General features: G+C 38.7%; 1 protein-coding gene across 16 annotated transcripts in view; it reads left to right on the top strand.

Annotated features, from left to right (window-relative positions):
- The window catches only part of SOX5 (SRY-box transcription factor 5), a 607,791-nt gene that overhangs the window by 65,446 nt on the left and 528,097 nt on the right, over window positions 1–14,248 (top strand). For 11 of the 16 annotated variants that reach the window (XM_085570337.1, XM_085570320.1, XM_085570318.1 and 8 more), the window contains exon 1: window positions 1–14,248. This exon is cut by the window's left edge. The exons of 3 other annotated variants lie outside the window; for them this stretch is intronic. The gene's annotated coding sequence lies outside the window, so the exon portion shown is untranslated. 2 more of the 16 variants (XM_085570336.1, XM_085570332.1) reach the window with 2 other exon arrangements.

Below are 14,248 nucleotides of genomic sequence, written 5' to 3'. Positions count from 1 at the left end.
ATAGCATTGGTCTACAATGTGAGTCTTTAATGTCTGAAGGCTTTGAGTCAGTGTTTATAAAGGACCCTCCTCACTTTTCCCCCATTTTGAAGCACTTATTTTACTCTCTGCTTGCAAAGATCTTTAAAAGATCTCAAGTCTTTGTACTTGAGATTGCTTTTGTTCAGAGTTGTCCAGCATTTTCTCCCCTTTCATGTTTTTTACACCATTTGCTTTGCTGTGTGCACATTGTGGGGTTTAATGTGAAATTCTGGTGGGTGAAATTGTGCATATCTCCTCCTGTTTTGCCCTTTCCTTTTTGTATGTGAAGGAACCAGCAAAAAGGAAAATGCTGTTACTAAACAGATAAAGAAATCACAGATTTGTAGTTTCATAATCAGTTTAGCAGATTTTTATTCTAGTTGATATATAGTATTGCATGTTTGTATGTGAAAATGAAGAGAAAGTAAAAACAAAATTATATTTACCATAAATTTTGTTAATTATGAGAAACTAATTCACAAATACATAGGAGTACTATCTTCAGCTAATCCTTTGTCTTCTTGTTTGTTTAATAGATTAGATGGATTACCAAACAGCATGCTGCTAGGGCAACATTAATTTTATTAGAGAATAAAAAGTAGAACTATTAGTCTCTGTGCCTGGCACGTTTGTGAGCTATCTGACCTATTTTCTCCTCCTGCCCTCTTCTTGGTGCTGACCAAATTTCCCCTCTCCCTATGCCTGACTTAAAACTGGCTTACAATTAAACCAGCTGATAGCCAGCCCTGGAGATGTTACCCAGTATCCTGGAAATAGATAAGATATATTGTTTTATATATTTGAGAAAAAGGGAGAGATGACTTCACCCCTTTAAACTCTTTAAAGGGGATAATCTGTTTACACCAGAGGAATAGGCTCACTTGGCTTCCTTCTCTTCAGTTGTGAAAATAATTTCAGGGGGCAATATTTGCCTCATGTTTACCAACAAAAATGGATGGTTTCCTCTTAGATTTATTACATTTTAGGAGAAAAACTAAGCTAGGAGACTACACTTCCCAGAATCCTTGGGAAGTGTGTGATGTCTAATATGGACTTCTAAAATTAAAACACTGTGTTTTTGCAGCTGCTTATCTTGAGGATTTGGAAGTACCTGTTTCTAAATTATGTTCCTTGCAAAAAATCCCAAACCAACCTCTTGGTATTGTGTTGTCACTGAAGATGAAAACCAGGCCTTTAGGTTCCAAAAGTTATCATTGACAATATAATCATTCCACATCTCCAAAACTTATGACAGATGTAAAAAAACCAGTTTTGAGTCAAAAATTTTGGATGTGTCAAAAATCAAGAGTCTTCTTTCCCCTGAACAACTCTTTTGTCCTGCTTTTTGTTCTGGGCAGTTGGTGATGACTTTTAGATTTTGGTATGCTGAAAGATAATACATTATTTAGGATTTTATGTGTGAAAATAAAAATAATAAAAAACTAATCAATATAGCACTTAGTATAACACTACTTGAAATTTCTCTTTTGACCTTGACCGGTTGTTTTTCTGTGAGGAGCATGTCTGCAGGCAAGGGCGTGCTCAGACTAGCCTGGAAGTAACAAACTAGATTACTGTGTCCCAAAATTGCAGGTGGACAGAGCATCCTGCTAATGTGGCCAGGATAGATTCTAGCCAGACAGGTCAGAGGGCAAATAAATGTCTCTGTGCCCACCCTTCAACTGCACAGGCATTTGGATAGTTGAGTTTGGCATGACCCACTACTTGGTCTGAGAGAAAGAAGTTTCTCAGTAGCCCAGCTAGAAATGCAGCCCTGACTGGGATGACACCCAGCTCAGTGCCTGTGCTGTTTCCTCATTTCAGTCCCCATCAACACCTATTTCTCTGTTTTGTCCAGAGTTGTGAGCTTTTTGTCACCCATTAGCACAATCAGTGTGAAATACTTGGATATTGAGGAATGCAAGCTCTCAAGGATGATTACTGGGCACAATCCTAGCAATGCTTTTCTACATCTCTGTGATTTTTCCCATTGAAAGTACATTGGAAACTTCATCTTATTGATAGTCAAATATGCATACATAGTGGTTTTTTTTAATGGCAATGAGGGAACTGCCATTTGAGAAACCTCACAATGTGTTGAAATCTAAAAATACAATATTGTCTTCTTCTCCACCATCCCTCTGGTTCATGCGTTCTTTCAGGATGTGCCAAAACAAGTCTTAATCTCTGTCTTCAAGATACTGTCTTGTAGTGTGTTTCAGACTAGATAAGCTATCTGGGATGCATTTTTATTACACGGCAAAGATATTATTATTGTTCATATAGAATAATAGTGAAAATAGTGATTTTTTGTTTGTATTTTTTGAGCTTTGTATATACCCCAGAGGTAGATAAAGAGTTTATGAAGAAAGGTTATATTTAAAAGAAATGGGTATCAGTGCTGTGAGATTATACCCATGACAGATGGTTGTAACTAAAGCTTCATCTTGGTGCTGAAAAGCTGAATGAAACAGTATTCAGATTTTGAAGTAATATTGGCTTCATTTCAATGGGACTTTTGCCTGAGTAAGAACAGACTAAAAACTCACTAATTATTCTAATTTTTTGTGTCAGCTTTGAGTAGATTTTCAAAAATTGAACTTTATTTTTGCCTATTTTGGATTGATAAAATTCCAACAAAAACATGGAGGGGGTTGTTTGTTTGTTTACAGAAATATGTGCAACATTATGCCTTTGTTCACTGGGATGACAACATATAAAACAACATTGTTTTATTCACACTGTAAAGCAAAACATCTTACTGGGAATCATGAAAGAGTTGTAATTTTTTTTGCTCTTAGTTTCCAGAGCTGGTTGTGAACCTCAAAATTTTGTGAGGTTCAGCCAGAATAGTTATGTAAAAGTTCAGATGCTAACCTTAAGCAAATCCAAATATCTTGAGGCTGGAAATCTCTACAAGAACATATTTCCCCTTGACTTGTCTAATACAATGAGTTCAGCGAGGCTACACCCTGGGGAGTTTTGGCCCACCATACAGTGTGTGTTGCTTTAAGTGCTTACACTCAGCCATGAGGGTATTTTTAATTTCATCTTGAGAAACTAAACTGAGGGACTTCACAAATGAATCCATCAGGAAGACAAGGTTAATTCTGGCCACTGTTTGTGGGAGTATGGTGCCTTCAAATACCAACACATTTTTTTTTTCAGTGGTGGCATTTGGAAGAATAAATGAAGTGTGACTCCCGGCATCTCTTTAGTTGCCCTGAAAATGGAATGTCAAACAGCATATAATCATCTTCCTTGTTTAAAGGAAAAGGAGCAAGTGAGAGACCTAGTTTTCTATTTGTGTCAGTTTTTGGATGTCTTAATATTCTATCTTGTCTAATTTTCCAGAGAGTGATAATAGAGTTCCTGTCAAATTAGAGGTTACACTCTTTAACCTTTTTGTCACAAAAAACCCCCTACATTCCTTATTATTACCATGAATATAATCCAAATAAAAATTTAGCTTTTAATGCTGTTAGGCTGAATGCTGCATTCCAAGCATATAATTTTATTCATTATAAATATTAAAAATATTCAGCCTGACATTAGCCTGCTTGCTCCCCGATGTCTTCAGCAAGAGGCTGAACTGGATGTGTCACTGCTTGGTTCAGGGAGCAGCAGTTGGGGCTCAGCCCCTGCATTGTCAGGGCTGAGCAAGCACTGCTGCTGCCCTGCCAAGTGCAGTTCTCAGCTTCAGCTGATGGGACAGAGAGGATGTTTTCAAGGCTGGATGGACCAGCCTGATGTTGCCGTCTTCGAAGAGTGGGAATGAGCCAGGGGGGTAAATTAAGTGAATTGCACTTGCCCTGCACTGGGGATTTGCTGTCAGAAGAGCCTTGTGGCGACACTGGAATTTCAGCTCACATCCTGCCTAAGGGGGCTCTTTCCTTTTGCAGAGAGTGGTGCAGAGGCCTAAGTTCCTTTAAAATTAAAAAGCTGCAGCGCTCTTCAGTGTAAGGGGGAGCCATGGGAAGTATGACCTACTGTTTGGTCAAGTTTTGTTCTCATTTACATGAAATCCAACAAATTTAGACCAGCTGTAAAAAGGCCTTACTTTCAAGCTTATAACAAATGAGTAGTGAATAAACTCATAATCTCATTCTTACATCATTTTGGTTCAAAATCCAAAATGCCTGAGACTTCTGTACCCAGGTCTTAGTGCCCAGTGTTCTCAGAGATGCAAATCCAAGGCTGTGTTTTTTTGTTTTGTTTTAAATCAGGTGAGCGCCACATGCCTCGATTTTGTAATAAGAGTTTTTGCACTGTCCTAATTAATACAGTGTGCCTGTCCTGGACCTTTGAAGTAAGTGGGAGTTCTGCCACCAGTTTAAATAGGAGAAGGATTTGAGCCAATTTGAACAGAAGTTTTCACTTATCTTAGTGCCTAATCTTCTTTTTAAAGGGATGTGGGAGTATCGGCACCTCCTACGTAACGCTCATCAGCGTGCAGAAGTAAACTAGTCTGGTCACTTATGGAGGCCCATTTAAAACCAAGAGGATTACTCAGGTGAGTGACAAGGCTTGGAGAACAGATTTTAGGGAAGTTAATTCAGAGTGCAAAATGACATTTAACCCATCTGTGTGAATATTACCAGTTGAAGCAGGCCACAAAATCGTTTGGAAATTGCAAGATAAAAAATACCCAATCCCCTTCTATGTTTTTCTTGCATTGAAGTTGTCAGGGTTCACACTTTCAAGGGTGGGTTTTTTTAAGCATCACAGCTTGTAGCTCCATTTCTTTGTTAAATTGGAGCTGATATTCTCCAATAAGCAGAGCAGAACTGTAAGAGAAGTGCTTGCTATGCATCTCATGGCAAAATCACAATATTTGACAACACTAGGTCTGTGTAAATATGTATGTTCTTTGCAGTGCTTTGTCCCTGGAGAAGCACGGTTGTCTAGACCTCCTCTGCTGTTTCCCTGAATGGCAATGTATAGCTCCAGAGTGGCTGACCATGTATGGCTGATTTATCAGGAAACTGGCAGACTCTGACTGTTGTCTTAGGAGGGTGTTGCAAAAACTGAGGCAGATTTACCGTATAGTTTCTGCACTGCACTGGAACACTTTGAGTAAACCTGAAAATTGAAGAAGGTAGAAAATGAATGTTGTCTTTATACTGTGTCTCCTTTTCTTCACTGGGCGCAGAGGAGCCCATAAATACTGACTTCCTCTAGTCTGCCCTGTGGTCTATCTAGATTAACCCTGGTTTTTCCCAAGCTGCCAGTGAGATGATGCACTGGAGCTAGTGGCATCGATGTCCCTTCAGTGTCCCTACAATATTCACCTGACTGAAGCCTTGCAGGCAGCGGCTTTAAAAACCTGGTATGTTGTATTGGAAGGGCTTTCTGTCCTCTGTTCCAGGTGGTGATGTATCACAGGACAGACTGAGTTGTAATAATTTTTAATTTTAAAGGAGTCTCTTTTCCTTAGACATTTGCTTTTAGAGGTAATAAAGTAGTCATGACTATGGGTACTGCTGTATAAGGACAAAACAGGGGAAAATCCCATTTTCTCTGGTGCATCTGTGGCTACCATTTAAAATAGGTTGCACTTTCAAACATGACAATATGGTTTTATTTACATATTTTAAAGTAAAAATTTAAAAGATTTATTTTATATCTTGCTTGAAGCAAGTCCTGGGGGACTTTTTTCCCTAAAGTTTTTGTTGTACTCTGCCTCATGGAGGCCAGCTGGATTGCTAGCTTAAGTGACCTCACATTCCTTAAATGTACTCATAAATCAAGCCAAGGCCATGCATTAAAATCTCAGCTCTGACATTAATTCAAAGGAGGGAAAGCTTGATACATTGTGGGAGAAGTATAAGGATGGACATTTAGGGCCAGATTTTTCAATCCTCACATTTACCAAACCAGTATTGTACTGAGTCTCTCAGAAGACTTGGAAGTCAACTAGACCCTGTATTATCTATGGAAAAGAAAAAGTAAAATAAATAGGAAAAAGCTGTGCCTTGTAGATCCAATAACTATTTTAAGTAGTGCAGACAATCTGATTAGACAGCGAGATGATTAGTTAATAATTAATTGGAGGTTTTGTTCTCTTGAGTATCTCTATTAAAAGAAGTTTGGCAACATGTTCAATAAGATTGCCACAATCACATGTTCAATAAGATTGCCATGGACCATTTTGGTGTGATTTAGCGAAAAGTAGGTAAAGCATCAGGTTTGCATTAATAGGTTAGCATGTCATTATATTTTTGGAAAGTATTGATGTTTCTGGGTCACACAAGGATTTTGGTCTGCAGACATTTTGTTCTGAGTTCACAAGAAACTGTGAGAAAAACTGGTTTGAGTTTAGAAGCAAGAAAAACAATAATGATTAGAAACACAAAAGTAAAATACCTTTTACAATTCTGCTTTTTAACGCTTCTTAGGTCCCTATGGGATTATAAAAATGGTTAATTTAATACCTACTTTAAATATGATAATTTATTCTTATTTATGAAAATAACTTGATCCAAAAACCAAAGCAAACTAAAAAGTAGTATTTCCAAGACTCAGAGGTACAGTATTGCTGACTGCTTATCACTGAATTTGCTAGGTGGTCCCTCTTAACACAGAGCCACTTATTGTTTGCACAGTGCTCCCACCAGAAGCATCTCCAAGATTTTACTGTTCCTTGTATCTACCTTTAAGGTGCAACATATTAAAACAATACTTGTCTAGGGCTTTGGAACATTTTTAAGGTATTAATACACCATAAACATCCTATATGAATCCACAGGGACTGACTGCGAGGTAATAACAGCAAATTATTTCTGAAATCTGGTTGTAATCGGGTCAATTCTGATTTACCTTTAGCTGAAACAGTATCTAGGAGCACCTTAGGTGAGTATCAGTAGCAGCAGTCTACAAGAATATAGGTAAATCAAATAATATTATTCTGCAAATGGATACAAATTAATACCTTCAAAACTGAAATAGTTCTCCTTAACAGAGTTATTGAAGCATTTTTAGTGGCAAGGCCAAATGAAGTGTTAAAATTTGAGAATATTTCGGTGGGATTTGACTGACAAAATTGAAGCACTTGCAGTTCAAAATAAAACAATGTGTTTTAAACCCTCTGATTAAAGAGATGAAGTATATGGAAATGCTGTTCACAAGCAGGGGTTATTCCAAAAGACTAACTTAAAGCTGGCTTTCATCTCTTCCTCTCTGTGGGGAAGGATGTGGGTGGAAGGTGGTTCAGAGACAGTGTTTAGCTTAGGTGCTCTGAATTATTCTGTGAGTAAGCTTTTATCTCTTTAGTAGTTATGAATAACCAAAGAAGATTAGCTTCCTGGTGCTTGAAGTAACCTTTTTGAATATGCTCCTCATTATTGTTGATTCCTGACTGATTTCTCCACAAGAATAGAAGTCAACACCTCTTGCAATTAAAAGCACAGTAACAAAAAAAGGAAGTTTTGATACATAAAATGTTGGTTGTCTTGCATCAAGGAGTTGTCCTTTTTCTGTGCTTACTAAATACTCTCTACCCTTTAATTGTCAAATGTCTTTTACAGAGTCACTCTCCAAGTAATTGTTTCATATACCAAATAGAGCATAGCTAACAATACTCTTAACAGTTTTGTTATCTGTTCCTTCAACAGATGGGAAAAACCGGGTTTGTAAAATAGGTAAAATGTCCTTTCAGAAAGAAAATAACTTGGAAGATTAAACATACCCACGAAAGAAGACAAATTATTAACACTAATATTTAAATGCTTTATTATTTAGAGACTTAATTTTATAGTACGGGTAACTAGCCAAATAATTCTTCAACACAGTATCTGACTGCATCCCAAAAGTTTACTGTCATAAACCACTTCACAGTGCAGTGGGGAAACTAGTTTATAAACACAGGTTTCTTTCTGCCTTTGCACATCAATTATTTGCACTTCATCTTTTGCCATTGCAGCTGCTTGTAAGTTTTTATAAAAATTGCTCCTGGCTGCAGTTTACAGAGTGGCTTCACCACCAAAACCCTATGTGGTGTAAAACCTTAATGTATCCTGAAGATTAATAAAGGAAACAACCAGGATATGAATAAGGAGATAGAGGGAATCCATGAAGAAAAAATATAGTAGCCAATACTGGTTTTACCATTTTGCTTGGGACCACTCCTGTGGTTTTGAAGAAAATCTCCCTGGTCTTTTTTACTTAGCATATGTCAGCTTGGACTGAAGGATGGTTTTGGTTTGTGTTGAACTAGAATCCTCTGGAGGAAAAAAAAAGCAGAGCTTCCTGTGTTGAAACACTCTGAGCACTGAGAGAAATAAAAGGATCTGAACCCTGGTGGCTGGTCCCTCAAAACCAAAATGAGCTGCACACAGGATTCATTACAGCACACAAGGCTGGATCTGGTCAAGAGCCAACTGAGCCCAGATAAGAGATGGAGGTGCCCTGGTAATGGCTGCAGGGATCCTGTGCTCTGCCTCTGTTCCACCAAACCGGTCTCTAATGGAGACACAGCTATTATGGGCTGGTCTCTTAACACACCAGCTGCCCAGCAGCCAAACTAGCCTTTGTAGGCATCAAGGCAAGTAAGGAGCCCTGACAGAAGATTTGCAGGAGGACAGTGAGAAGAGCCTTAGTTAATATAATTCAGTTAATTCATTCTGATGGCATGCTCGAGAGGAAGATGCTCTCACCCCATTATTCAGGGAAGGAGCTGCTCTAAGGTGGTACAGCTTAGCCAGTTCAGTGCAGGGAGCCTGGAATTAGAGCTAGGAGTTCTGAGAAGCTGTCTCTCCACTTATCCTTCCTTTTCTAACTGCTTTTGCTAAATGCTGGGCATAGACATTCTCTGCTTATTTGCAGCTGAGTTCTTAAATGGAATTTAAAGTAACTGTAAATAGATTAGCCATGACCATGTTAAGACATCACTTCTTTTACTTCTTTTAGCTGCTTACTTCAGCTTTTGTTTCTGCCTCTGACCCAATTTTTCACACCTTGTTTAGGCTTGTGTTTACTGTAACTGTTTCAAGTTTCCTACCTCCTTAAGACCACAAAGCACTTCAAGAAAGGATTTCCATGTATTATATTTTGTTCTGAAAGCCTTATCTCATACAGACATATTTGCCATTTTCTTTTTTTTCCCATATATGTAAAAAAATGTTTCAAACCCATTTATATATGCAGCATTCTGCTTCCATAGCCTGGGTTAAGATCTCTTTCAGAAACTGCAGACAATAAAGCATTTTTCCATAAGAAAAGTTAACAATATGATAAATACTGATGCAGTGTTTCCCCATACTTAATTGTTTTTCATTGTTTGTCATAATTTTGTCAAGTTTCCATATAATTCCCCACAATTCTTTGCGCTAGATTTTCTTTGAAAATTCCTTTCCTCTGAACTTGCTGTGAACTTGTTTCTAAAACATGGCCATAAAATGCCACCAACAAAACAAAATCTGCTGTTCACTAATAAGAAAACACCCTCTCTCCCTCTCATCCCTCACAAAAGAAACTACAGAGAAAATGTAAAAGACATGACAGAATTTATATAGAAAAATAGCTTTAAATTGCAAGTATGAAGAAGGATGTGAAGGCTGAGTAGAAAACCAGAGAGAAACATTTGTGGGGCTGTGGTTTAAGCCATGTGCAGAGTTTGTGCTTCATTCCATTTGCTCTCCCTGTAGTGATGGCTATTTAGCTGGGAATGTCAGAAGTGTTGGGATTAGACTTGGTGTGATTGAGGGGGAGGCGGAGGATTGTGTTTCTTGAGATGCTCTGTGGGAGGGGAAGGATTATGCATGTGCCTTATGTAATGAGGAAGAGTCTGGAGAACTTGCCTGTATATGAGGAGGAGGTGGGAGGATTAGCTTTTGATGTAAAGTCAAGGGAACAGCCCTGGTCCTGATCCCCTGAGAAGGCAATCAAAAATGCTTTATTTCCCTGTACATCCTGTTTTGTGTATGAGAGGTGGGAGTTTTTCTTTGTATTTGTTTTTTTTTTTGTAGGTGGGAAACAGCTGGATTAGGGGGAGACAGAAGATGGAGAGGGCTGCTGAAGGGAGGAGCAGTGGGGATTCAGGAAGGATGGGTCATAGGGGTGACCCCCTTTCCATGATCCCAGGCTCCTGTCTGTGCCTTCACCTTGTTGGAGCAAGGTATGGTGGCACAGTTTGGTCTCAAGCCAAACATCCTTTACCCCATGAGGGCCCAGCTGCAGTTCAGGTGTCCCTGCACACTGGCAATGTCTCTTTCAGCATCTTTCAGGCAGTCTGTTCCTCTGGGTTTTATCCATCCCCCTTGGGCTCCTGCTGGTTGGGGTATCCCTTGAGCAAGCCTCAAATTCCCTGTGTGGTGGCACTGAATGTCCTTCCCTCTGTTCATGGCTACTTACTTTTCTTGTCCTGGGAAACCTGATCTCAAGGAAACACAAAAAGAGTGATGGGAATCACCGTGGGGAAGTTGGATAGGGTTTTTTGTTTCTAACTATGCCCCTGCTTCACCAACCAACACCAAGTCTGTTGTTTGGCATTCCAAGTAAGGGCTGGAGCACATCCATCACAGCAGACAAGTTATGAATTAAGGCTCCACCATCAGTGCATGTTCTGGCTTTGAAAATTTCATGCAGGAGCTACTTTTTCAGTGAGTGAGTGATCACAGTTTAAAAGGTTTTCAGAGGCAGCTTGAGCAGGCTGAGAAGATCCACGCAGCTCAGCTGACATGTGGTAACCCATTCCTCTGTGCTGTGTGGCACTGTCATGTCTGCAAGAGTTTCACAAGTGCATTTATCTATCTGAGCATATTCACGTTCACTCTCTGCAGTGTTGTGTTTGTGCTTTGTGCTGCTGGGTGAAGAAGGCAAAGACAGTCCAAAGGAATACCCCCAGGAGCTAAGTTGCCATTAATCACATCATGGAGGCTCTTACAATATCTTCTTGCCAAATGCCACCTAGACTATAATAGCACTTAGTAATGGAATTCAGCACCTTCGTGGTGCTTTTTACTCAACAAAAAAACTATATCAAAGAGGTAAATTACTGTTATTCCTGTTTTGTGGGTGGAGAAATTACAGCAGGAGTGGCTGTAATTTGTAATTACAGGAGAATTTGTAATTCACCCAAATAAGGACCAGGTTGGAATAACACATCTCTGGCTTTCCTGTGGATCCATTGTACTATCCACTGAATCCTGATAGAGCTTTCATAAATATGAAATTTTGAAGAGTTCTGAGGAAAGGACTAAGTCCAGGATGTATTGGTTGTGTGTGGGATCAGAGCTGAGTACAAAGATCCCCTGAAGTCAAGGTGAAGTTACAGATTCCTGGAGCATATGCAAAATGTGATTGAACACTCTGTCTCTTTCTCATGCTTTTGGCATGAGTAGGAGAAAAGGAGTTCAGGTTTGGCTCAGGTTAGGCTCACTCCCTCTGCATCACTTTTTCTGGGTTATTTAGAGAATCTCCACAAGACTGTGCTGGTGTTTGTGGAGGCTAAGCAAAGGCCTATGAGACAGGTACCTTGTAAAAGGAAGAGTTTCCAGTGCTTTCAAGTCTCTGGATTTGTGTTTGGACCCAGGTTTGGAATGATTTTAATTATATCTATAAACCCAGCAATACTTATAACTTAGGTTGAGAAGTTGTGGAATACATCTTTTTAGAGTCTGGGAGGGAGAATTTACCCCATCAATTCTGGGAAGCAGGGGTATTCCTTTAAAGAAGTGAAGTTATTTATGGGTAGATATCAAATATGAATTAGGATTTGTTGTATCCTTACAGTAGCTCAGAGAAGGTGTGATAAGTAATTGGGTGCAGGGTGAAGTCAGTGATGGAACAGAGAGATGACAAAACTCACCACTCACTTTTAATGCCTGTGGATTTACAGTAGCTTCTGTTTTCCTGTTCTGTTGTTTTGATTTTTTTCATCAAGACAATTTCTCTTTCTTCACCCACCATAGAAAAATATTTTAAAAATACAAAAGATTTCAATATACAGTAGTTAATTACTATATTGCAGCTCTAATTTAATTCTTGGAGACTCTGCACAGTATGATGTCCATGCCAAGAGGGACATAATCCATTCTTAAGTGAATACATGTTCTTGTCAAGTTAACTTATCTGCATTTTGCTCACATGAAATATTCCTCATCCCTTGCTTCTTGACACACATGTCTGATAAATGTTTTAAAAGCACATTTTAACATCAATATTTTTGTCATATGAAATGACAATGGCTTCAATAATTCCCAGATTTTATTTCATAGGAAGTGACACATTGCGTAATACCAAACTCCCTAGATCATGACGTAAGCCACACACTAGTAAGAATATATCTATATTGTATCAAAAATCATCCTCTGTGTGATTCAAACCTAAATGTTTCAGCCACATGTGAGTAGTTAAGAGCGTTAATATTACAACACGCTGTACAAATACTGTGGATATTCAGAACAGTCAGAGCTCGGCTTTCTCTGTCATCTCTTAAGTTTGCTTTGAGATATTTAATTATGAGGGATTTTGTCTTTTTGTAATCAAATCATCTGAGAAGGGAGATACAGAAAGATAGATTTTTATGAAGTCATTTGCAGATTTAAATGAAGTGTCATGTCTTCTATATTTTTTTATTACATATCTGTCAGGGTCATAGGTAAATTTTTTTTGTTCAGATCTTTAGATAAACATTTAAGTCCTTGTACATGTGGGCAAGTCTGTCTCAAGCAGTTTGAGTCTTGAGAGAACTTCAGTAGTCACAAAGCAGTAATGTTGTTTTCACATGGAAATAGATGGGAGCAGTCTGCTTGACCTTAGGGTTCCATTAGATCAGATGTCTTCAGAAATTATATGTATATGTATAGCTTAATGTCAGGAAAATTCAGCTGCATGTGCTTTGTGCTGGTATAATTATTCCTTTGATATTAAACTTTTACATCATACCATGTCAACACTTTGGCCCTGATTCAGCAGAGTATTTCAATACCTGGCTAACTTTAAGGCCTTCGATAAGCATTGACTCAAATGTTTAAAACCCAAAACTTGCTGAGCAGGGGCCTGTTCATGTCACAGCTAAATACTAGTGTAATATTTAACAAGTTTGTGATGTTGGCAGTGAGCAGATGGGCTCATGTATGGTAGCTACATCTGTATTATCTATGTATTTTGATGTGGACACACAGAGCAGAGCAGCTAAATACTGATTGTGGCCCTGATGAGTGGCAAGAAACAGTTCCTGCAGTCAAAAGAATGTATCCCAAGCTTGCTTAAAAGTGCAGTTGAGTTTAACTTTTTACCTGAATTTTAAGTAAGCCTTGCACTTAAATAGCTGTTCAAAGGTCCCCAGAAATCCCTTTTTCAGTTTGATGGTACTTATGAAATCATCAATTAAAAAAGGTGTACAATGTTTTGAGGGTTTATTAATTCATTTTTACCAGGTCTGTCTTTTCCCATGCTATTAGCTGTGCGCATTTTGCTTTATTTCATATATTCCATTCCATATACTCATGTATTTCATTTAGTTTGAGACACAATTTCTGTCTCTGAAGTTAACATTGATGAGGACGTCAGTGTATAAAATGTATTGCTTCCAAGCTGATGACATGAGGCCAAGTAGCCTTTCCTTACTACTGCAAGTAAAGAAGTGGTAATTCTCTCATGAGCAAGTGAAGCAGAGTTTGGCCTTTTCTATGCATGCATTGAAACATCCTTGAAGGTGGGGAAAAGCCATCACAGACATCTCTCAGGAGCATGTGGGGATTCAGCTAAGTGCATGGGACCTGAGTCAATAGCTTTACATGGACAAATGTTTTAAAGACTTGAACACGGGGGCTTTTGGGGGATTTTGCCTTCTTAGGAGAATTTATAAAAATTAATTGCTCTCTTTTGCTGGTCAGCTTCGCTTCTCAGTTTTCATTGAGCAAAAGCCTAAATAATTTCTGTTTCTGTTGGGTTAAGCTGAAAAATAGTTAAATCAAGGGGTTTATACTGACTGAAATGCTGCTGTGTTTATTTGTGAAAGTTGAAAGTGTTGGCCTGTTGTACTTTTCAATAACCTCTAAAAATGCCCTCTGTTCTTGTCTTTTTCTGAATCAGAATGAAAAGAAAGCTTTCAGGAATCTTCACTTTAAAAAAACCCCAAAAGGTCATCCTCCCAGAAGTCAAATCTAACCTTGAGAGAAAGACGCCACTTTGGAGCAGTTCATAGCCCAGGGGTTAACATTCTCCCACAAGACATTGGAATTGTGGTCTCCCATCTGAAGCAGGGTTTGAACACACAGCTTGG

Source organism: Lonchura striata, chromosome 1A (assembly GCF_050655825.1).
Source record: "Lonchura striata isolate lonStrDom1 chromosome 1A, ASM5065582v1, whole genome shotgun sequence".
Classification (NCBI taxonomy): Eukaryota; Metazoa; Chordata; class Aves; order Passeriformes; family Estrildidae; genus Lonchura; species Lonchura striata.
The sequence above is the reverse complement of the archived record's forward strand: the minus strand, read 5'-3'. Positions and strand labels throughout refer to the sequence as shown.